We start from the raw sequence: 25360 nt of genomic DNA, 5'->3' as shown, positions 1-25360 counted from the left end.
GAAATGTTATCAGGGTGATCAGGTATGTTGTTAGTTATATTCGTTTTTATATAGCCTTATGGGAAGAGATATCACGTGTCGTCCATAGTACAATGGGAATTAGATTATAAGCTTATTTTTAAGCATTAAATGCCTAATTGCCTGTGATAAGTCATTGTTAATAAGATAATTTCTTTTCAGGTTGATTCAATATTTACTTCTAAACAAACATTTCAACTGGTTTTATGCCTGACCGACATTGTGTTATTTATGCGAATGAAGGTAGTAGATGACTTGGCCGAGTGAATACGTTTTCTTTCTTTTATTATTTTTATTTTCATTTGGAAATAAAAGTCCTCCGTTCAAATCCAGTCTTTGTATTCAGCCAAAATTGAAACACTATAAAACGATCGAAGATCAAATTTATTGAAGCGTAGTAAAATATTGTTCTTCTCTAAAACTGATGAAGTGAAATGTCTAAAAACTAATAGTAGGCAAAAGGCTGGGGAATTATTGTAGCCGAAATCGACAGTGCATCGCCATGTTTTACAATGACTGAGATTTGCCTCGCAGAAAAAAATTCTCATTTATAATTCTGTCTTACCAGGTGACTTTGAAGATCTTCCATAGACATCGTTGGTCGAAAGTGTCCAGCTTTTATGCCATTTGCGTTGACATTTTTCATGTTTCACTGCTTTACGGAACATTTCAAGCTGAACTATTTCTATTATGTCGATAGTGATGTTTGTTGGTGACCAGATATAGCGCATACGTTGCGATATGGTTCCTGCTTTGCCAATTCTACTGTTCCTATCATGTTCCGACTTCCTGCACAATTGATCGTATCATCCAGCTATGAGAAATTGTCCTCAATTTACTGTCCAAAGATAATGGTAGGTTGTGTTACGACATCAATCGGCATCACCAGCTCGGGGCGATCCGGCACACCTCATGCATTTGTCCCTCTCGTTATATTTATGAGAGACAAATCCTTTACTTGATGTCTACCAGACAGTTTAGCTTCTCTTGTAGACATCTTCCTTAATTCCACACGCCACTTCCATTCTTTCTAGAACTATGTCTCAGCTTTCCTGGCTCTCCTTACTCAACCACTCCAGCAGCACTCACATTCCACCAACACGAAACCTTGCCCCATCCACAAGTTTGGTCGGTGGCTCACTACGGGCTGTGTCGTCAGAGACAACCGTTATAAGTCTGTGACTCTACCTCTGTGGCAAACGCACCGCTTCATGATAATGCTGCAAGTTGATTTATAGATAGATGAATAATGTGTGTGTGTGTGTGTGTGTGTGTGTGTGTGTGTGTGTGTGTGTGTGTGCACGCGCACGCGCACTTAGAAAGTAAATGGCTGAGCGAATATGAAAGAACAATGATAGAACAAAACTAAGGATAAATGAGAACAACAAAGAGGAAAAAGAATACAAAAGAAAACAGAAAAGCAAAAAGGGGCCGAAAATACTTTTATCTTTGCATTTCATGCTATATTTTACAATGCAAAGAAAATAAAACAACAAAAACAGAATATTAATTTTTATCCTTTATTTTTACAAAAAAAAAAGGCAGAAATATTGTAAGATAAAACAAACAAACAACTGGAAAACAAAGATAGAAAAATGTGAAAATATATTCTATACATAAAAGGCGGTGGACTGACAGAATCGGTAAAGTGGCAGATAAAATGCCTTGTGGTATTTAATTATGTCCCTTTACGCTGTGAGTCCAAATCCCACCAGAGTTGACTTTACTTTTCATCCTACCGAAGATCGATAAAAAGCACAAGCCAAGTACTGGCGTCGATTAAATCGATTATGCCCTCCTCCCGACCACCACCATTTCACTACATTTCAGGCTTTGTGACGATGCTATATATATTATCATTACATACACACACACATACATGCATACACACGCACATACATACACACACACATATATACATGCATGCATACATAGACACATACACACATGCGGATATATGGATTTGTGTGTGTGTGTATCTATATGTATACCTATGTATGTATGTATATATATATATATATATATATATATATATATATATATATATATACATATATATACCTATCTATCTAAAGATAATATATATACATGCATGTAAGTATGTATGTATGTATGTATGTACGTACGTATGTATGTATGTACGTATGTATGCATGTATGTATGTATGTATTTATGTTTGTATGTACGCATGTATGCATGTATGCATGTATGTATGTATGTATGTATGTATGTACGTATGTATGTATATAATGGTAGAATCGATAGATCGATGGATTACATTGTAAATGATATTTAACTACATCTCTATACTTTCTGAATTAGATATTGTTTTCCACCGTTTGACGGTCGATAAAACAGGGACCAGTCAGATCGATATATCGACTCTTGAGAATAGTGCTCCAGTTAAGTCAGAGTCCAATAATTGAAACCAGTAAAGCACTAAACAAGGACTGTACCAATGGGAACGATCACAGAACGGGTTCTATCCAAGACGGACATCTCAAAGAACACCTGGCTCTGGCTGACCTGCCTTGAGTGTAATTTGGTGTTCACTCAGTGAGAGAATTTTTTTAAAAAAACCTCTTGTGTTGATGTAACCTGCTCTTAAAAACGAATTCTCAGTGAAACAAAATAGTCATTCAGATTTCTGTCAAATCCTTATTTATTCAAATTGTTTTGAATTAATAAGGCATTATCTTGTAGCTTTGAGATTTTAATGATGTGATTGCTTACTTTTTTAGAATTACATAGTAGAGTAGGTGTGATAGGCCAGATCTGGTCAATTTGAACTTAAAACAGGGAGAATGTTTTGGCTGAATACGGATGATTTAAGAGCTAACGGATTAAAGGTCAGAAGGAAGTAACAGTTTCAAGAACAGTAATTTATGCTAAACCGAAAAGTACCACATAATCAACCATTTTCCACTGATGAGGGACAAAATAGAGAAAAATCAATTGATATTTATTTTCAGAAAAAATAACTGAAATGGTCGCTTTTTAAGACATTGGAAAATTCACTGGTGACGTCACACGTCATATGACCATCGACCATCCTACCTGTAGATCTCGTATCCAGTGAGGGAGGTCGTTGAAAAGCGAAACAAAAATAAACCCATAACAACAGTTCCTGACCACTCAAATACATTCACTCCGATGTTGCCTTGATATGGTGAGGATAGATCTGATTATTGGTGACGCAGGGCCGAACGCAGAGGGGGACAATACAATGAAGAATCTTTCTTTTCGAAAATGATCAAAAGGGATTGAAAGCGTTTTGGGGCAGGTACAAAAGGAAATAACGAGGACAGTAATTAGAACTAATTAGCAGAGAGTAAGTGTAAACGTTCTGCTTATTGCTGTCGTATTCTCCATTTCTTACGTTGTCATAACGACGCCAACTTTGGTTTTTATCCTGTCTGCCATTGCGACCCAGTTTACCAACATAAATTTAGTTTCGGCCAGAAAACGAAATACAAACTAGCTTTCATCGTTGAATACTTATAGCTATTCCTTAATTTACTTTACGGTGAAGTCTGACAGCCATTTCTAAGGAAGGGGACATTAGATGTACACTTTCTCCTTTAGGGTTCAAATATTATACAATAAAATCGTTGTATTCCTTCAATATACGTTGAAGTAAATAATGTATACATATATATACACACATACGACATTTCTACATACATAATACATACATACATACATACACACACACACATGCATACATACATACATAGACATACATACATATATACATACATACATACATACACACACACACACACATACATACATATATTCATACATACATACACACACACACACACATACATACATACACACACACACACACATACATACATACATACATACATACATACATACATACGTGCTTACGTACGTACACAATGTTGTTTTACTTGTCGGCCTTGTCTCCAACTACTTCCTTCCTTCCTTCCGGTCAATTCAACATATGCAACCGTTAATCCAGACACGCTTCTTTCCCTTTATTTGTTCTCTCCTTTTTCATCTGTTTTCTCTCCCCGTTTCTTTCTGTAGAAGAGCGTAGGCCCGAAGCGTCAAAGATTCTTCCATTTTTCCCGAGCGTCAAAGTAATACACTTTGCTGCTCCCTTATCTGTCTCTGTCTTTTGTTTTGATTTTTGTTGTTGTTTTTCGTGCAATTTTGAGCACATACACACTCACACATCCACATAGGCATGTGTGGGTGTGGGGAGAGGTATGTCCAGGTATATATATTATGCATACATGTATGAATGTATATTTACAAATATGTGTGTGTGTGTGTGTGTGTGTGTGTGTGTGTGTGTGTGTGTGTGTGTGTGTGTGTGTGTGTGTGTGTGTGTGTGTGTATTAATTGAAGAGAACAGTAATCTATATTCATTGCAGCTGACCTTACCAACCGGTTGTGCCTTGGTCTTCAACGGAGGGCTAGGTAACAGCCCGATCATGCAATCCTTCGTTCTTCAGAGGTAACCATTATGGAATGAAATGTGGCGACTGCTCTCTATTGCTGGAGGTGAATAGACACAACAGCTACCTCTGAAGAGTGCAGGGTTATGTAATCGGGTTGTTACCTAACACTCCATTGAACCCTAATGCGAAACCAATTAGTAAGATCAGCCGTAATGCATATATAATACTGTACAATTCGATTAATATATCTACTTCACGAGTGTATGTTTTCCTCACTTATGGAGTCTTGGACGGTTTACACACACACACATACACACACTCACACGCACACACACACACGCAAGCACACAGATGTATATGTATACATATATTTTTTATACGTAATTAGTATAATGTCATTATTTAATGATTTATCAGTGGCCAGCATACTAAAAATACCATAATGGTTAATTCATATCAAAATTAAAATAAGGGTGTTGAATGATAACAACGCCAGTCTGCTAGAAATAGACCCCAAATTTTAAATATATAAATACATAAATATATAAAACTATAACATATATGTATTTATTTATTTATTACTGGTGAAGGCCAGTGTATGTGCGTGTATATATATTTCTTTTTTGCCCACAAGGGGCTAAACATAGAAAGGACAAACAAGGACAGACAAAGGGATTAAGTCGATTACATCGAACCCAGTGCGTAAATGGTACTTATTTAATCGACCCCGAAAGGATGGAAGGGGAAGTTGACCTCGGCAGAATTTGAACTCAGAACGTAACGGCAGACGAAATGCCGCTAGGCATTTCGCCCGGCGTGCTAACGATTCTGCCAGCTCGCCGCCCTATGCGTGTATATACACGCACGCACACACACACGTGTATATATATATATCACCCAGATCTCGCCCCTTCTGACCATCATCATATCTTTGGACCGCTCAAAGGTTTACGAGGTTGTCAATGTCCTACAGATAAAGATGTGAAGGAAGCGGTGCATAAATGGTTGCACGACCAACCGAAAACCTTCTTCTTGGAGGCTTGTGGACCGCTGGACCAAGTGCATCAAAGAGGAAGGAGACTATATAGAAAGACAGCATACTTGATTATCCCCGGCTTTTGTGTAAATTCATTGCAAAAACAAGAATGCGTATAATTTTTGACTCTCACTCGTAGCTTTTCGTCACTTGAGGTCTTTTGCCAAGAATGACCTTAAAAACATTAACCTTAACCTAGGGACAAACACTGATGAAAAAAGAAATTATTGACCAGAAGAGACAAAAGTTGCTAACCGACTAAAGACATGCGAGTAATCTTGGTGAAGGTTCGAGGCTTACTGTTTACGGTATTCAGCACACAATTGCAAGGTCGTGAGTTGGATTCCTAGCAGTGCGTTGTGTCCTTGAGCAAGACACTTTACTTCATGTTGTTCCACTTCACTCAGCAGGCAAAAATGAGTTGTATCTGCATTTCAAAGGGGCCATTCTTATCACATTCTGTGTCCTGTTGATTCTCCCTGAGTACTATGTTAAGGGTATGCGTATCTGTGGAGTGCTCAGCCACTTGCACATTCATTTCACAAGCAGGTTGTTCCGGTGATCTGATCAACTGGAGCCCTCATCGTCGTAACCGACGGAGGGCCAGTTTGTGAGTAATTTCAGTCACTTGGCATTGAAACAACGGACCTTGTTTGCAATGTTATCGTTCTGTTGCGATGTGATTTGGTTGGAATGGTGTGGAGCTGCTAAACGAAGATATATTTCGTTGACTGTGAATAATAACTGAAGCACACTTGCGAACATTTAACTGAAATATTTATTGCCGAACATAAAGATATTTGGTGTTGGCTCTTCACAATGTGCAACACTAATAATTGTTGAATGGGTGAGAGAGAGAGAGAAACCGCGTTGCATCTGTGGAAGTTACTTACGAGACATTGTGTGAATGTTCAGAATGGATCTGTCTGAGAACCTGGGGTTGTCTGCACAAATGTCTAAAACTGTTCGTATGGCAAAAGAAGAGGGGCACCAAATAGTCAACCACTTTCAACATTCTGCAATTAATTGAGCACCTAAAACGGTTTTTATCGGAGACAATAGAACATTCGAGAAGACTATATTACGCCACAGCCTGATGCTGATTGGTTAATTAATAAACCGATCACGTGAACCAATGTTGGTTTGTTTTTTGTTTTTTTTTTCGTAGTGTCTGGCCGGTTATCCAGTAGTTAGGTTTCGAATCATTGTTATAGTCCTATTCTAGCATACAGGAAATTTGTTTTTAGCCCATGAAGCTTATGTGGAGTTAGAAGAAAACCTACAGAATGAATGGCAGATTTTACAGAAAGAAATAAAGCCCGAGTGAATTCAAATACCTCGTCTACACTAACACAACACTCCTAAAGACGTGTGTGTATGTACGCTCGTTTTTTATAACAACTTATCGCCCTCTATTAAACTACAAGTAACCTTATGCTTTATACAACATATGTCCCTTCTCGTCCTCTCCTTCTCTAACCTCACTGTGTCTCAGTTCTCAAATCTCACGGATGCTGGAAAAAGCCCGTCGTATAGGGCTTTCCTATAAGTAGGTTATCTCCCTTGGCTAGGCGGCGCTCCATGTAGATAATTAAACTTCCGGAGGCTAACCCACGCCATTGTTATTGTTTTACGTCTTATCATGGATATAAAGCAGCTTGATGATTCAGCTATCGAAGTACTTACTGTGCCTGAGTTAAAGAAATATTTATTATATGGACAGTATGTTACTGGAAGAAAGGCGGACTTGACTGAAAGGTTGAAAGGAATAAAAATTTTGTCGATGAAGAATGTCAACAAAGTAAATTCATCGGACGATAAGTCTGAAGTATGGGACGATACTTCAGACAGGAATAAGCAGAAGCTTATATCTCCTCTCGGTGAAGTATTGCCTGATCTAAAGATCTTTGTAAGTTGCCGAATTTCACAGATAATGACATAATTACCTCGTGCTACGGATGAAAGCAAAGCAACAGTTAAGGAGTGGCATATTTTACCACGACAGACACGTACACAGCATCGAATACCACGATGTGAGTGAAAGCTGCTCTCACTGTATTGTCCGGTGTCTGGTAATCCCTTCGATACCGACATCAAACCCCCCAAAAAAAATCCTGACCACAGAGTGTGGGTAATTATGTCAAATGTCACTGGCAATGTGCATTCAGCTGATTGCAACTGTTAAAGCAAGTCACTGAGCATGCGTACATGTCATACGGGAGAGTTCCAATCAGGGGTGGATAACACCTTATAGGAAAGCCCTATATGTATACACGCGTGTGTGCGCGAGTGCGTGTTCGTGTGAATATTTAGAAAGCTACGCAGAGCAACGCGTATGGATGAAGTAACTTTTTGCAACCCACCTATGGATAGTGATATTATTAATTTGGTTAGGCTGCAACCGGTAAAGTTTGTCGATGTTTCCTGTCAACTAAATCGACCATATACTTCCGTACTTTTGAATTTGTTTGAAATAAAAAATTCCTTACATAAAAGAGATAAGCGTTGAGACAGGAAAAGAATCTGGCCATAAAAATCCCAGCCCATGAATTTACTCTCGTCGAAGTCGTTAAACAAAACAAACGAAGGAAAAGTGTATATGCTTGCTTTCCAGCTCGTAGAGAATCATCGAATGCAAACATGTCTTGGCAAAAACTTTCAGCCCTTGGTTTAGTAAATAATCATTGCTCATTATCATCAAAATATTGATTTCAAATTTAGAAGGGGCTAAGTCGATTACATCGACCCCAGTGTTCAACAGATACCTATTTTATTGACTCCCGAAAGGATGAAAATCGAAATCTACCCCGGCAGAATTTGAACTCAGAACATAAGGACAGACGAAAGGCCGCTAAGAATTTTACCCGGCATGCAAAAGATTCTGCCATCTTACTACGCTGAGCTGTTTTTGTGAGCCATTTGTACACCTCGACTGGATAACACTACGTAATCCTTGCATATACCCGACGTTGTTTCAATATAGATGCAATGTCTTTGGTTACCTCAAGAAATATGAAGCATAAACGACAACAAATATGCAAATAATATCTTCACCAAAGGGGTGGGGAATAGAAGACGAAAAATGTTATAAAAACAAACATAGGAACAGAATATGTTTACTCTGAAGAATATTTAATATTTGTTGGGGTTATTTTGCTGCACACTGAAGTATACACCGCCATCAAAACAATCCTTGTAACATTTAAAACATCAGGCAGAATGGCGACAGTTACACTGCTTATGTAATGCTTTTTGTGTTCTGTGTTTTGCTTCAAAGAAGACTACAGTTTAAATATTCTTCGCATCAAATGTTCTCAGTCTAGCGTTCTAGACAAACATTCAAAATCGTTTTCTGTGCTGGTGATTCAATTAGAAGAACAATATAAGGTAAGAAAATTTATTATTTCCTTCCTCAAGAAATTATATTGTTGTTCAACCTTCTTGAAACAATATCTTTAATATCATTTCCCTGTTGGAAAAAAACTGCTGCCGATAGGATAGCATCTATATCATTGACTAATCCATTAAAAATAATACACGTGTCATTGTTAATATACATCGTTTGTGAAGGCGATGAACAGGCAGAATCACGGGGAAAATACTTTTGTGGCGCTGCGTCCGTATTTACGTCCTGAGTTCAAATTCCGTCAAAGTTGACTTTGTCTTTCATTCTTTCGGGGTTGATAAAATAAGTACCGATTAATTACTAGTAATCGACTTGGCCTCTTCCTCGAAATTACTGGTGTTGTGCCTAAATTTGAAACTAATATACATCCTTTCTCAAAAAAAAGGAAGGTAACATTGTATGATGTAATCTTAGATACTCAATGAGATGTTGAATGCTAGTCTGACTTTGACCGTTGGTCTCCTCGTAATAGGACAAGCAAAACATTTGGTTTTATATTTTACAATACATTAAAACGAATAGGAAGTGTTAAAATGTTCTGCTTGTATGTAGTTTGGTCACGTCTTTAACTGACTAATTTTGATCATTCTATGAATTTATAACATGACAGGAATGTAACTGAATATCATTTGTTAAAAGATTGTTTTTAATTAATGACTTTGAAAAATCCTGAACTAACATCTTCAAAGAAGCCATCATTTTTGTTCAAACTTATCTTCTTTCAGTCAACCAATTCTATTGAATCTACAGGGCCAGACACAAAAGTTATGTTTTATTGTCTTTTGCAATTCTTAATGAAGTTAGATCTTTTAGACTTTATCATCATTAAGAATTGTTTGGAAATTTCTTAACAAACACATCTGACAATCTTGCTGCTTCACTTCTTTTGTTGATAACCTCACCACAATATACTCTGTGACCTGAAAAAAAGGACTTATTTTAGTTTCATTGCTTTTGTAGCGGTGGTTCGAAACCGAACTGCTAGTTAGCCAGTCAGACATCACGACCAAATCACAATAGTTTCATTAAGCCACAAATCAGTATCAAGCCATCATGCGATTCGATTTCCTAGAACATTTTCCTTGTGCCCTATAAAAAAACACTTTTGGCAGAGCATTGAGACCAGCCGACTCATTCACACGTCTCACCTTTTGCCTGGCAGCATGTGGATAAAGTAATTGATCTACGAGTAAAACGGTTATAAAATAGCTACACTTTGGGTTACTCCATTGTTTACTTGCAGAATGAAGCTGATCAAGAATGGCCATAACTGTCCTGTCTTTTTATGGAGGAGTCGTGTATCTAGAACTATGTCATCTACATTAACTTGCGTGTGCTTTCCTTTTAAAAGACAGTGGAATGTGATTTGAAAAGGATTTTAATGCTGTTTCCCTTTTGGTGGGGTTATAATGTCTAACAAGAATAAGCATTTATTTATAGCAGTGAGGATATGCATGTATGGATGGATGTGTGTGTGTGTATTTATGTAATGTAAAGTAAAATCCGGGCTGCAGGTATTACCCTACCTAAAAGACTGAATGTTGCTCGTCTTAGGTGTAATAGTGTGAAGAGACGTTTACGAGAGGAAATGAATGTTGCGGGTATTGGGGAGGATTGGCCGACCCTTAAAAAGTCAGTTTATGATATAGGCAAGAAATTTCTGGGATTGATACAAAGAAAGCAATTTTAAAGAAATGGTTTAAAGAAAATGATGAACATATAGATGACTTATTGGCTGATAAAAACGTACTATGTCACACTATTTATCAGCATAGGGAACTCAAGGATGTGAAATCACGTGTGAGGCGGAGGCTCTCTCAAATGAGGGATACGTGGTGGAGTAAGAAGGCTGATGAGATACAGGCGGCGTCGGATTCCAATAACACAAAGCTGTTGTATGGTCTCTTGCAAGAAGTTTATGGACCGACTTCTTTTCTGATGACACCACTTCGAAGCAGGGATGGTAAAGAACTTCTTCGTGATTCACAAGGAATTCTGCGAAGGTGGCAAGAACACTTTGATGAACTTTTGAATCAGCAGTTTGTAGTTAGTGAGGATGTTCTCAATCTCATCCCTGAATTACCTGTGAAGGCGGCTCTCACAGAACCACCAAATCTGGAAGAAGTTGCAGTGGCTGTCTCAAGGATGAATAATGGGAGGTCTCCGGGTATGGATGGCATACATGCGGAGTTGTTATAGCACTGTGGTGAGAAACTTCTGCAGCAACTTCACTCTTTGTTTGGCAGGATATGGGCTAGTGAATCTGAGGACTGGAGAGATACAGTAATGGTGGTCTTATATAAGGGAAAAGGCAACAGGAATAATTGTGGTAACTATAGGGGAATATCATTGCTTTCTTATTTCTTTTTTTAGTTCTTTATTGCCCACAAGGGGCTAAACATAGGGGGGACAAACAAGGACAGACAAAAGGATCAAGTCGATTACATCGACCCCAGTGCATAACTGGTACTTAATTTATTGACCCCGAAAGGATGAGAGGTAAAGTCGACTTCGGCAGAATTTGAACTCAGAACGTAACAGCTAACGTTTCTGCCAGCTCGCCGCCTTAAAAATATCATTGCTTTCTGCCGTGGGAAAGGTTTTATGCAGGGTACTTCTGGATCGTCTGCTGAAACACGTTGCAGATTGTGTTCTTCCAGAAAGTCAATCTGGTTTTCGTGTGGGACGTGGCACTGCTGATGTGATCTTCTCAGCTAGACAGCTTCAGGAAAAGTGTGTGGAACAGGGTTTCGATTTATATCAGGTTTTTGTCGATCTGACAAAGGCCTTCGATACAGTTAATAGAAAAGCACTATGGAAAGACCTCCAGAAACTTGGTTGTCCTGAAAAGTTCCTTGCTTTGGTTAGGTCTTTTTATGAAGACATGAAGGGTAGGGTTAATGTTAGAGGTAAAATGTCGGAGCCTATCTCAGTACAAAATGGAGTGAAACAGGGGGATATTCTGGCACCGACCCTATTTGCCATATATTTTGTGATGGTTTTCTGTATTGTGTTCAAAAATTGCAGATATGGTGTTTACATCCATTATCGAACCTCTGGCAGCATATTTAATATCATCAGAGACCTTTTGTATGCAGATGATTGTGCTCTAGCAGTGCAAACAGAGATTAATATGCAACACATTTTGAATGCATTCTCTGATGCTTGCACTACCTTAGGATTGACAGTCAGTCTCAAGAAAACGGTTGTCATGTACCAACCCTCCCCTGGTAAGCAGCCTAGTGAACCAAATATCTATGTATAAGGTAAACGACTTGGTGTAGTCGATCAGTTTGTCTACCTGGGAAGTACTGTTAATATATATAGCAATTTGGATAAGAAATTCCATACAGAATTAGGAAAGCAAGTGATGGTTTCGGAAGGCTAGAAAGGCGCCTCTTGAGTCGCCGAGACATATGCAGGAAGACAAAGATAAAGGTGTACAAGGCATGTGTACTCTCTTCTCTTCTTTATGCCTGCGAGATCTGGGTCACGTATCGATACCACCTTAAACAACTGGAACGTTTCCATCAGATGTGTCTCAGACAGACTATGGCATTAAGTGGGAAGACCGCATCAGTGATCTTGAGATGTTGGAAAGCTCTTGGTGTGAAAGTATCGAAGCTCTTGTGTTGAAGCAAAGGCTCAGATGGAGTGGTCATCTGGTCAGGATGAAAGATTCAAGGATGCCAAAACAACTCTTTTATGAAGAGTTAGCTAAAGGAGAACGACCTCCACATAAGCCAAAAATGAGATATAGACTTGCTGAAGGCTTCCTTAAGAGATGCTAGCATCTCTCCTGACACATGGGAGGGCATAGCTATTGACCGTAGCAGGTGGAGAAGGATTGTGCATGACGGGACAGCTACTTCTGAGAAATCTCGAGTTACATATGAGAAAGTAAGGAGGGATGTCGGGAAGGGCATTGCTGTTGCACTTCCAGATGGTAAGGGTCTTCCTATGACGCTGACATGGAGTGTCTGTGCAAGACCGTGCCTCAGTAAAGCTGGACTCAGGAGTCATCTTCGTAGTCATAAAGCGAGACTGGTGATTAACAACCAGGCCGATGGTGGTGGTGCTACACACCATACTAATCATATCTGTCAGACATGTGGAAGGGAGTGTAATTCAGCAAGAGGACTTAAACAACATGCAAAGGTACATGAAGCCCAGTTACAACTACAGCCGGCTATTGCCGGTAAAGGATTTAGCTGCCATTTCTGTACAAGACGTTGTAGATCTTTAGCTGTGCTAAAAAGTCACGTTCGATCACAGCACTGTTAATAGTTTAGCCTCATGCAATGGTCATACTCGATAACGAGGGGCAGCCATCATGTATGTATGCATGTATGTATGTATGTACGTATGTATGTATGTATGTATGTCTCTTCTATTTTTTTTATTATTATAATTTTTCCACTGAGGAGGGAGCCAGTTTCCAATATAGACACAAGGCTCCATTTTTGGGATGTTGTTAATGCAGACAAATTCACAATTGGAACTTGAGAAAAGTCTTGCATATTTTTACTGTTCCGCTCACAGATTGGACTTGTAATGTATGAATTAACCAGTTGATTTCTCTTTCTGAAAATCCCAGTTAATCCAGATTCTCCTTTAAACATTTACTAACAAAACCTAATGCTCCAATTATTATTGGTATGAATATGAATTCATAGTCTGAATAAAGAAGCTGGAGGTTTCGAACCAGTTGTCCATAGATATCTTCTTTCTCTTTGGATTTTCAATGAGATATTTATATCTTCAGGGCAGCTAACCTCTATGACGGTACATAACATTGCCCCTAATATGTATGTAAGTATGTATGCATGCATGCATGGACGAACGGACGGACTGATGCATATATGCATCTAGCTACGCTTGTGTGTATGTATGTTCATATGCTTGTGTTTTACAAATTTCTCTCTGATACAGAGAAATCCTATTCCTAACACAGAAACGAGACTCTGATATGTATGTATAATATATGTGTATGTATAAATATCAGTGTGTATGTGAATAACATATACATGCTGGTATGAATGCTTGTATATGTTTGCATATGTACAGCAAAACAATCCATTGCGAGAAGGTAAAGAGATGGACACAGATCTTATCCGGAGTGCGTAGTTGTTTTGTCATTTTTCAACAAAGCAATTTAACAGTGCTCACACAAAATTAAAACTAAAGCAATGACAACGTGTGTGTGTGTGTGTGTGCGAGAGCAATGACAACGTGTGTGTGTGTGTGTGTGTGTGTAAATTTTTATGTGTGTACTTCAGTGTGGAATTGCAAATAAATAAAAGAAAAGGCACAGACACCAAGTGAAATGATGAAAACACTGAACAGCATTTTCTCTTCGTCAACTGTTCCTGAAAACCGTAACGATTTCAGCATGTTTAACAACAACAGGATTGCTCAATGCAGTGTGCTGGTAGATGTATAACGGAGGACGACACTAGGGAATACAGGATGATATAGAAAAAATTAGGTTACGGGAAAGAATGACAAGCACGCCAAAATACTGGGAAATTTACGAGAAATGAGCTGCAGTAACTATTTTAAAACTGTTGTCTTAAAAAGTTGCAAAAATAATTTTTATGGCTGAGATAGACAGAGCGCAAAATAACAAAAGAAAATTAAATAGAGAATATGTTTCGATTGGAGGGAAAAAACAAACCATAATTATTATTAGTACAGGTAATGGTAAGAGAAAGAAATGAATAACAGATTGTTGGATTGAAGTCCTTGAACAAAGAGAGAGGTATAACAAAAACGATATGACTTGTAGCTAATCCAAGTTTAGAAAGAACGAATCAGGTATAAGTACAGGGCCGGTCCTAAGGTTTGCTGGCGCCCCGGACAAGCTGAACTTCGGCGTGTACAAGTTGACGGTCGTGGAAATGTCCTTGTCTTTGTCATGCCCTCCTGTGGCGCCTCCTAAGACATGGTGCCCCGTGTGACTGCCCTTGTTGTCGGTACTTTGAGCTGGCTTTGCATAAGTAATAGGATTATGGGAGATCAGAAGAGCCTGTGTGATGGGGATGGACTCGGACAGAGCAGAGAAAGAATGAAGATAAGCAGATGAAATGAGAGACAAAAAACAAGTGAGCGAGTTGAAAGAAAGAAGAGAGACACAAGCAGACAGAGAAATAAGAAAGACGAATGATTATACAAGCATATACATATGTAAGGGACGACCGTGCGAACTCATAAAAAGAGAAATGGTGACGAATGGAAAAACAGAGGACTCCTTTTATTTAAACGCGTCACACGGTCGAACACAAAATATATATATCAATGATGATATACATGATATGTTATGCGACGATAACATAGATGACCAGTAATGAAAGACCACAACCGTATAAGAGGAATAACAGAGATATTTATTATGGCGTTAAAGATGTATGTCTGTGTGTGAGTGTGAATGCGACATATAAGAACATAATCAAAGACAGGCCGTCGTACAAAGAAAAGTGTGTATGTGAGTGATACATGTGTGTATGAGTGTTTACAGCAGATAGAAAGAGAGTCAATAACACGTGAACAATTATACCAGTTCTTGGGTACACAATAATATGAATCTGTATGTGAAGTGAGTTGGCTGAGTTTGGCAGAGCTGATCACTAGTTGTGATGTCGTGGCATCGATGCCGGGCCGTGATTCTTGTTATACAGATGTTCGTCGCTGGCTGAGAATTTCTTGTCTGTTTATTTATCGTGGTGAAGCTGAGTCACCTAACAGAATCGAAGAGAGAGATGTGCCGCGGAGGTTTGGTTTGGTGTACATAGTAAGTCGTGTTGACGCTGGTGGAGATTGATGCTTGGTAGTAGTAATCGTAGAATCGTGTTGGTCATGACGATGATGCTGGATAGTAGTCGTAGACTCTTGTTGCTGATGTGGCGACGGCGGTGGTCATCGTTGGCTGGACGAAGCTGTTGAAGTGGTCGCTGGAACTGCTGCTGCTGTCGTGTGGTACACTGAACAGTTCTCAAAGAGAAACTGGACCGAGACAAATTTGTGGGGTATGAGTTGATCTATATATAGCGTTAAGAGGGCTCCAAATGCCTTCAGAATTTTACTCTATCACGTGACCTTATTAGGGGCCGTGATTGGTCAGTTTGCGTTCTGGCGGGAAAGGTTCGAAGAAGTTGCCGATTCGAATAATGATCAGTCACGTGATGACAAGGAATGGGTTCTCTACTACGCTCGCATTTATTTATATTTAAATGAGAAGAATGGCGATAGCAGTTTTGTATCTAATGGCGGTAGGTAGTTTCACTACACATATATATACATATATATATGCATACGTATACACACATACATACACATGGATATACATACGCATACAGAAATGGATAAAATAAATAAAATGTAAATAAATAAAATAGAATAAAAATGGACTATCAATGTTTTGGTAGCAAGTCAAAATGGAAGTATTTCATCCTTTTAAAAGGACAATTTGTCTTGGTGGAGCAATTTAAAATCTGCAACCAATAATAAAAATTGATTAAATTTGTGACTCTCTGATATTTTATTACTTGCATTTCTTTGAAACAATACTTCTTTGATTCATTAGTTATGTACAATTGCATTGTTTGAGATATTCTTTCTTATCAACTCCTTAGCGACAATACATATTGTGAACTGGACAAAGAATTCAATTCGTCATGGCGTACACTCTTTTGAAACAATGAAGAAACGATTGGATGAAAAGTCTTTTATTCAATGAATTTCACTTGGGGAATGGAATTTGAATTGATCAATTTGACTGATTATAAAATTGTTTGAATTAATCATAGACCACATCATAAACAATATGAAAGCATACTTAATAAGACAAATGATCTTGTTGTGAATGAAGATTCTTTTAGATGTTTCCATCTCAGACAGAATTTCTTACTTTCAACGATGCAAAGTGAATAAATTCCAAGGTTTTGAACAGAACAAAAAGATCTCTGAGATGGTTTCAGAAGCTATTTTCAACAGACCATCTTATCTTAAAGGCTCTGTTATAATAAAACTCTGGGTAGATAGGTCTGTACGATCTTATCTCTTTAGAATTTTTAAAAAAATGTTTCCTTTCTATGTCTTTCGTACAGAACGATACATTACGTAGACTAAAAGGAAAGATAAACTAGAATGAGGGCTAAATGATGAGACATCGGGCAAGGAAACTTAAGTTACTTATTTCAAATGTAAATGTGCAAATCGTTATTTTCTTAATGATTAGGGTTTCTTAAATGGAGCAAATTAACAGAAATGCTGGTCAAATTTCCGAAGCATTTAACTTCATACATTGAAATTATCAACAACTAGGTCTTACCTTTACTTCTACGCTCAGCATAATAAACACGAATAGCACATTGGGATGAATCTAATCTACTAATCTCCACTGAGGAATTTGCTCTGAAGAAGAAATCAGGAATGGTTTCTTACATTCTGGGTATTATGACTAGGGTGGTTTAAAACTACCATGTTTTGGGGGCAGGAGAAATATTGTTTTGGAATTATTATCATAACTATTATTACCTCCGCCTTGGTGAAGGTGGAGGTATTGTTTTCAGTCGTGTTTGTTTGTTTATCTGTGGACAAGATATCTTAAGAACCGCTGGATGGATTCGGATGAAACTTTCAGGGATGTTTGGCCTCGTGACTGGCACAAACTGATTAGATTTGAGGATCAATCCGATACTGGACAGGGTTTCTGGATTATTTTTCCGTTTTTTTTTCACTTAATATTTGAGAGCGGTCGGATTCATTTTTAGTATTCTCGTTTATGAGGGCAGTCGAGTTTATTTCAGATATTCTCATTTTAAAAATCATCTCTGGATAATCGTTGGGAGGACGTTGGAGTTGCCTTGGCAGAGATTTACGATCTCTCTGAGTGCTCGTTATTATTATTATTATTATTATTGTTATTATTATTATTATTATTATAGACGTCGCACAGTATACAATATCGTGAGTTTGTTGATTGAAGACATTGTATCTGCTGGGGGTTTCTAATGTTTGTAAGTCACAACAAGGACCTCAGACAAACAGTACTTTACACAATATGCGTGCAGTTCCAAGTGATGCCAACTTTTGCAATATATCTAAATTATAGGGTATCTCTAAGGTTTTCAGATGTTTTTTTGTTTTTGTTTTTTTCAGAATGGGTCGTATTGAACCCAATGCTCCGATGACAATAGGGATAATCTTTATGTTCGACTATCGTAGCTGCCACATCTTAACAATCTCAATTCTCAGGTCTCCATATTTATCATCCTTTTCTCTTTCTTTCATGATGATATGTTGATCTCCTGACACTGCCACATCAATTATTAGGCACTCTTGTTTGTCCCACCTAAAGGTTACTATATCCGGCCTTCGGTGCTCTACAACTTTGTCTGAAAATCAAAGTCCCAGAGAATTTTTGCCTTCCCCTTTTTGTCCATTTCATTTTCCAGTGTATGCCAGTACCAAGCACCCGTGGCTTCATATCCTTACTTACGGGATAGAAGCCAGTGGAGGTTTGGGGCTACTTTGTCGTGTCTACGCTTGTATTCTTTCTGCGCAAAACTTTCACAAGCACTAACAATGTGAGTCACACTTTCGACCCTCTTCCCACACATTCTGCAGAGGTTCGTTGCACTTGTGTGGTGTATATTCTTTTTCACTGAGTTGGTAATCAATACCTGGCCCTGGGCCACGATGCTTAGGCTTTCAGTATTCGTTTTGGGGTCATCCTTCTGGAGCCACCTCCATGATGCTTCCGGGTCTTTTAATTTGTTGGTTTCATGGTGGAACTGATCGTGTAATTCCGTACGGAGTAGGGTCTCTTCTCTCTCGTTGGCTGTTCTTGTTCGGAATTCATGAGCATTCGCAAGTCCACTTTTGTTAACTCCTTCTGCACTAGCAGCATACTGTAGCAAGTCTTCTTTGCAGTGTGGTTAATCTCATCCAGAAATGGTCCGAGAGGAAACTATCGTGAAGGGTCGCTCAGAGATGTGAATGCTTGCATCACATCCATCATCTGCTTCTGCCTGACCGTCGTGCGTTGCCCCACGTCATGGCTAAGCAGAATGGAATACTTATGCTTCCTCTTTCTGGAGAAAGACCGGACGTATACCACTGGTCAAACGAACCTTTTGTTATAAACAGCTGCTGCGTGGAGGTCTGATAGAAACAACGAGTGTCAAGAAGGCATTATTTTCTTTGTCATATTACTGAATTGTAGTTGTGTCTTTGGATATGTATATAGTCATATACATTGAATGCACACACTTATTTCGTTATTGCCCGCAAGGGGACAAACAAGGACAGACAAAGGGATTAAGTCGATTACATCAACCTCAGTGCGTAACTGGTACTTAATTTATCGACCCCCGAAAGGATGAAAGGCAAAGTCGACCTCGGTGGAATTTGAACTCAGAACGTAACGGCAGACGAAATACCGCTAAGCATTTCGCCCGGCGTGCTAACGTTTCTGCCGGCCTGTCGCCTTTCGAACGCACACGCTTGCATGCTCACATCTTTGTACCTATACAAACACATATACATATGTAGCGGTGATTTGAAACCTAACCTGTAGATACTCAGTTAGACATCACGAGTGAACCACAATAATTTCATGCGATCAGTCTATAAATAATCTATCAATCAACCTGAGGCTGTGGCGCGATATGGTTTTCTCGAATGTTCTTCTTGGCTCTATAAAAAAACCCACTTTAGTTGCTTTTCTAATTGTAGTGTTGAAGAGGACAGACTGACTCACACCTCTACTCTTACTATATAAATGGTTTGGGAGACTTACGCAGACAACTCCAGGTTCTCAGACAGACCCACTCTGAATATTCGCACAATATCTCATTAGTAAGTTCTATGGACGCGGCACAGTTTCTCTCTCTTTCTCTCGCTCCTCTATCCCCCCCCCCCAGTCAGCAATTATTAATATTGTTCATTGTGAATAGCCAACACCAAATATCTTTATGTTCGGCAATATATATTCAGTTAAATATTTGCAAGTTTGCTTCAGTTATTATTCAAACAGTCAACGAAATATATCTTCATTTCCCGCTACTCAGATGACAAGCAACCAACAACACAAACATGCATACACACATATACACTCATTCCTTCAAAATATTTTATACAATTGCCAAAGAGTGCTCAAAATACTGAGGTTATCAAACATTCTCTAACACGCCTGCAAGAGTTTTCACACAAAGTAGTCTGCGAAGTACATTACACCATCAAGTAAATAGATATAAATCTACCCTAGATATAGCTGTATTTCGATTGGGAACTCAATCTCATCAGCAGAGAAAACAGTTGTCTGCATGTATCAGTCTTTGAAATACATATTTGGACTGTTCTATGTTATTAGTTGCCGTTGTCAAGTTGTTATTTTAGTAGGTTCTTTGCCAACGGGTGAATGAACCTTAGACGACACGTAAGGGATCTGCTATGCACACAACTTCCTTGTTCCATAAATATTCTCAATATATCCTTATGTAATAATCAAAGACTGTTCTATATTTTAAAGAGAGCTAAAATTTTCTAAGATACAAGGATATATACAAGTAAATTCTTGTATATATCTCTGAGCGATCCTTCATGAAGAACAGAGAGGATGAAACCTGCATGAAATGGCTGCTCCGTTCAAACGGACGTTGCTACGATTTTTTAACCCCAACAGGACATTCCCTCGAGCTGGTTAACGATGCAACCTGCTTCCGATATATTGCGAGCAGGGGAGCGAACCCCTACCACCTTCAAGCGACGGGAGCAGCAGATCAACCTGATTTCGGGCTATTTCTGCCCTTCCTCAGTGCTGGACACCTCCTCTTCCAGAGATGGCAGTAGCTCGCTTCTGTTCACAATATTTAGGACATCAAACAACATTCAGTCGCTGATCTTGCAACAAGTCAAGAAGCTAGTTATAAAATCTCTGTAAGAGATGAACGCAGTAACTCTACTGAGAAGTAACGTTTGTCTCTACTTCAACATCAGTGTTCCGTTTGCTTGCATTTATATATATTGCGAACAGCCATGATTGCGAACAGCCATGTTGAAGTGACGACAAATGTTACTTGTCAGCACAGTTACTGTGTTCATCTCTCACAGAGAGTTTTATAACTAGCTTTCCATATATATATATATATATATATATATATATATATATATATATATATATATATATATATATATATATATATACGATGGCTTTCTTTCGGTTTCCATCTACCAAATCCACTCCAAGGCTTCGGTTGGTCCGAAGACACTTGCCCAAAGCGCCATACAGTGAGACTGAACCCGGATCCATGTTGTTGGAAAGCAAGCTTCACAACAAAATGTCCTTCATAACACTTAAACTCTCAATCATGAATTTGTTTTTATTTAGGCCCGGGTCGACTCTAATGGAGCAAACCTATGCTCTAAGGTATTCTGGCATTCACCATCTTTTCTACATGACTTTTCATGATTTAAGGTAATTTGGTTGCTATTTCTAGCCAGTTGAGTGAGTTCAGAATATCAATGGTCGTTAATTCACTAACCTTAGCGGCAAGAGACTTGAAACTGAAACTTGTGCTTTTCTTCATTGAGTGGTAAAAATACTTTGACGAAGGGCATAATTCTGTGTTGTGTAGAAAAGTCAGAGTACAAAGATAAGACCTTTAAGCATCGTAGTTATTGTGCCTTGTCAACAGGTACATAGATACATGTGTATGCTAGACATACAATATGCTAAGGGTAGGCAACATACAACACGTAGGCATGATACAGGTCACGAGTAAATGTTGCAATACTACACGTAGCTGATCCGTAAACGCTTTTTGTTTATTCCAAGAAATTCTTATTCTTTATGAATCACGAATGGTGTCTTGTAACATGGATTGAAGGTTCCGATTTATTCCAAATCAAACATTGATGCATACTAGTCTCAGGAAATGGAACCGCCTAATTAATATGCATTAGATATTCTCTTTGTGTACGCACGTTTTCAGGTGAGATAGTTTAAATGAGTAAACAGAAATAGCGTCGCTGTGTTTTAAGAAAATAAATCCACGATCGAAGAAAATATAATACATTTTAATAAGATACGTTTAACGGGAAAATATTTCGATTTGGTTGTCACCGGAGTAACGAAGTTATACTTTGGATGAGTTGAGAAATGGAAGAACAAGAAATCCAACGGAAGTTCCACATATAAAATATTTATTTATCGTTAACCAAATAATGTGTTATTACGATGAATGACAGAAAAAGAAGATATTTAAACCCAGTGAATCAGCTCAGCAGTTTGTGTAAAATGTGTCCCAACACAGACAGTTGCTGTGAGTGGTGAGGATTCTAGTAGTAACTTGGTTTGAGTTATATCAAGACCGCCAACATCATCGTCGTCGTCATCCAATGCTGAGAGACGTAAATTCCTGCAATTGACTGCTTGAACTGTATCGCCACCACTGATAGTTAGAAGTCAGTTTTATATAAAGGTAATGGTCTGTCAAAGAGAAAAGTGACAAAAGAAAAATATTAAAGGTATCCTACTTCTACCAGAGATTTGAGTGGTCAGCTCTTTGCTGATGCCATCAATCGTTAACCGATTGTTTGCTGACATCATCAGTCATTGATAGCATCCTGTTTTTATTATTGTTAGCAGCGGTGAGATGGTGCTTTGGACTCTGCCAAAAGCTACATATATACTTTGAATTCTTTCGTTCTTAAACTCTGTTGATATACAAATGATTTCAGAAAGCAATAATTAGGAGTAATCATCTCTTATTCCTACGTTTGTTTTACAGTGAGACTCCGTTCGGTTTGGTGGTCAAAAGGCATATTAGCAGATTAAATAGCCCATTCACACACTGCCATGTATGTCTCGCAACTACTTTCAATAACAGCATACCAGATGAACCAGTTGCTGTGATATTTGTTATATAATTCAAGTTCCAAAATAAATTGCAGAAAAAAAAATCCCTTGGCAATAAATACAAAATGAAGGACATTGACTCTGAGCTTCAAAAGCTTCAAAATACTTGGACACTAAACTATTTACATTATTTACATTTGACTGGTATTTGTCCTCATCTTGTTAACAACAAACAAGATGAGGACAAATATCCGTCAAATGTAAATAATGTAAATAATGTACATAATTCCTCATCTCTCAAATATAGAACTGTACTAAACTACTTGACGTTACAAAACCAGTCAAAATAGAAATCTTAACAAGTTTACTGAGCAGGCAACGAAAGACGGAGTTGAATGACAGAAGGGCAGTTTCGGGAAAAAAAACGACCGTCGATCTTTTTCTTTTACTTTTTCTTCCTCTTTTTTTTTCTTTAGTTAAAGAGGAGTAAAAATTAAGGAAATATATGAAAAATGACTTCGAAAAGGAAATACATCACATATTTTCACTTTTAAAAAACCGAAGTACAGGATCCAAGCATTTTTGTGAAATAGTTCAAGAATAATAGTTTATTTTTTGTTGATTTTGCTTGTATGCCAGGTTATTTACTATCCTGACAGATGAGGAAATGAAGACTGCACCAGGTAATTATCAAACAGAATTGATTGGGATGTTGTTTGACAACATATTAAGATAAGAATTTTATTCTAAAATTGTGTTAGTTCTTCAGTTCTTTAGAAATATATTCATCTAACTGGAAAATGTACCTAGTTATTCATGCAAAAAGGAAGACAATATTTGGCAGCACTTATTCATGTGATCAATTATTTTCGAAAATGAAGTAGACTAACAACTACTTAAGAACGAAACTGACTGAAACCCAGCCAGACAATGTCTTGCTACAAGCATCAGCAAATCTGAAAACCATTATTGAGGTGGTTTCAACCAACAAACAGCATCAAGTTTTGCAGTGATTCAATGATTGTTCGCATTTAAATTAAATAGTTTTTTTTTTTCATTCTACTTAATTTGCCCTCATTCAATGCATCATGTTTCTATTTTTTTATAATTCGTGTGTTTTACAGATTTTTAACGATTCATTGTATGTTTTTATGAAATGACCTGATTGAAATAAATTGAGACTAAATTGAGTTCTTTCATTACTAAGCAAAATTATTTTCTTAAATGTGTCATTTTATTGATTTTGTAAAAAAAAATATGACTAGATGCATTCAAATGGATAAATCTCATAGTTAAAATTTTATATGGCATTTATCTGTCCACCATGCACTCATTAATATGCTGTCCAGGCCTGCAGATGTAAACAGGTGAATGACTCCTATGTACAGCTGTACTATACACACAATCAGAAGTGCTGTGTTCGATACATATAACCTCTTTCCTGTTGCAAGAATGAATTGCTATGAAGTCACATGATCCGACCAATTTAACAGACAACAAACTCCCTCAGTAATCTCCCTAAGAAGTTAGGTTATCTGACTCACTAAAAATATCTGCCAAATCTTCCTCGAATCACAACCTACTACTATTTTGAAAAACGAAGGATAAATTGGATGATGTTGGTATCATATACACTCTGTCTGAATAAAAGATAAGATGATCACACCTGAAACATTTTTTATCAGACTCACCCTTTGGCAAGAGCTAAGTCACTATTATATTTTAAAATGGAGGCATAGACCTATGTTTTGAAGATCAGGATGGCTCTGTGGCCATAACTAGATTCATCAAGGGAAAAATTTCCATGCTAATAAAAATTACTCAACAACAATCTGCATGCAGTTACACAAACACACACACACGCAACCTCCCCACACACACACATGGAAGCACACATACACTCAAACACACACATATTTCTTGCTTGTCCTTTGTTTTTAAATATTCTTATATATTTTTTATTAAACATATTCTGTTGAGTAACTCTTAGTCATTGAATGGCATCTTCTAAAAGCAATTTAATCCATTCACTAAGGTAATAGGTTAATTTATGATTGGAAGATATATATATATATATATATGTGTGTGTGTGTACCCACACATGCATATCAGCTGCATTTCTTTATGTCCAGATATATGTTCTGAGAAGCTGCGTAGAAATAACCTGCAACAATGCAATCTACTGGTTACATTCTGATGACTTATTGATGCCTACATATTAGAGACCAGAGCTGTTTTATCACTTGAATATACGACTCTCTCTTCATTCATCCTCGATGAACACCTCTGTGACCTCTGAGTATCTATTCTGGAAACAGCCTAACTGTTGATCTAGTTCCAAAAGCTCCTGTTTCCATCACTGGTCCTAACAGTGAGTCATTGCCTTGTTCACCAAGATAGATGTGCACATTCTCTAGAAATCAGTAAAATGCCATTGAAAGGGATTCAATACCCTCCCACACCTGAGACTAAAGTGAGAGTCTTTTGTAAATTAAAAAGTTCTGAATAAATATTTATTTAATAAATCCAGGTACAAAATACTATTTGTGAAATTCCTTTCACTGTGTTACCAATTCCTTATTTCTCATTCAATGTAGATTTTG

The 25360-nt window shown here is 37.9% G+C and overlaps 1 long non-coding RNA gene across 1 annotated transcript in view; it reads left to right on the top strand.

The window, feature by feature from the left end:
- The first annotated feature begins 7048 nt into the window (after window positions 1–7048).
- Window positions 7049–25360, top strand: part of LOC128247884 (uncharacterized) — a 211621-nt gene continuing 193309 nt past the window's right edge. Inside the window, exon 1 of the long non-coding RNA XR_016242046.1 lies at window positions 7049–8877. This is a non-coding gene — a long non-coding RNA (uncharacterized LOC128247884). The remainder of the gene's footprint in view (window positions 8878–25360) is intronic.

The sequence above is a fragment of the Octopus bimaculoides genome, chromosome 5, assembly GCF_046866305.1.
Source record: "Octopus bimaculoides isolate indiv1 chromosome 5, ASM4686630v1, whole genome shotgun sequence".
In the NCBI taxonomy this organism is placed as follows: domain Eukaryota; kingdom Metazoa; phylum Mollusca; class Cephalopoda; order Octopoda; family Octopodidae; genus Octopus; species Octopus bimaculoides.
The sequence above is the reverse complement of the archived record's forward strand: the minus strand, read 5'-3'. Positions and strand labels throughout refer to the sequence as shown.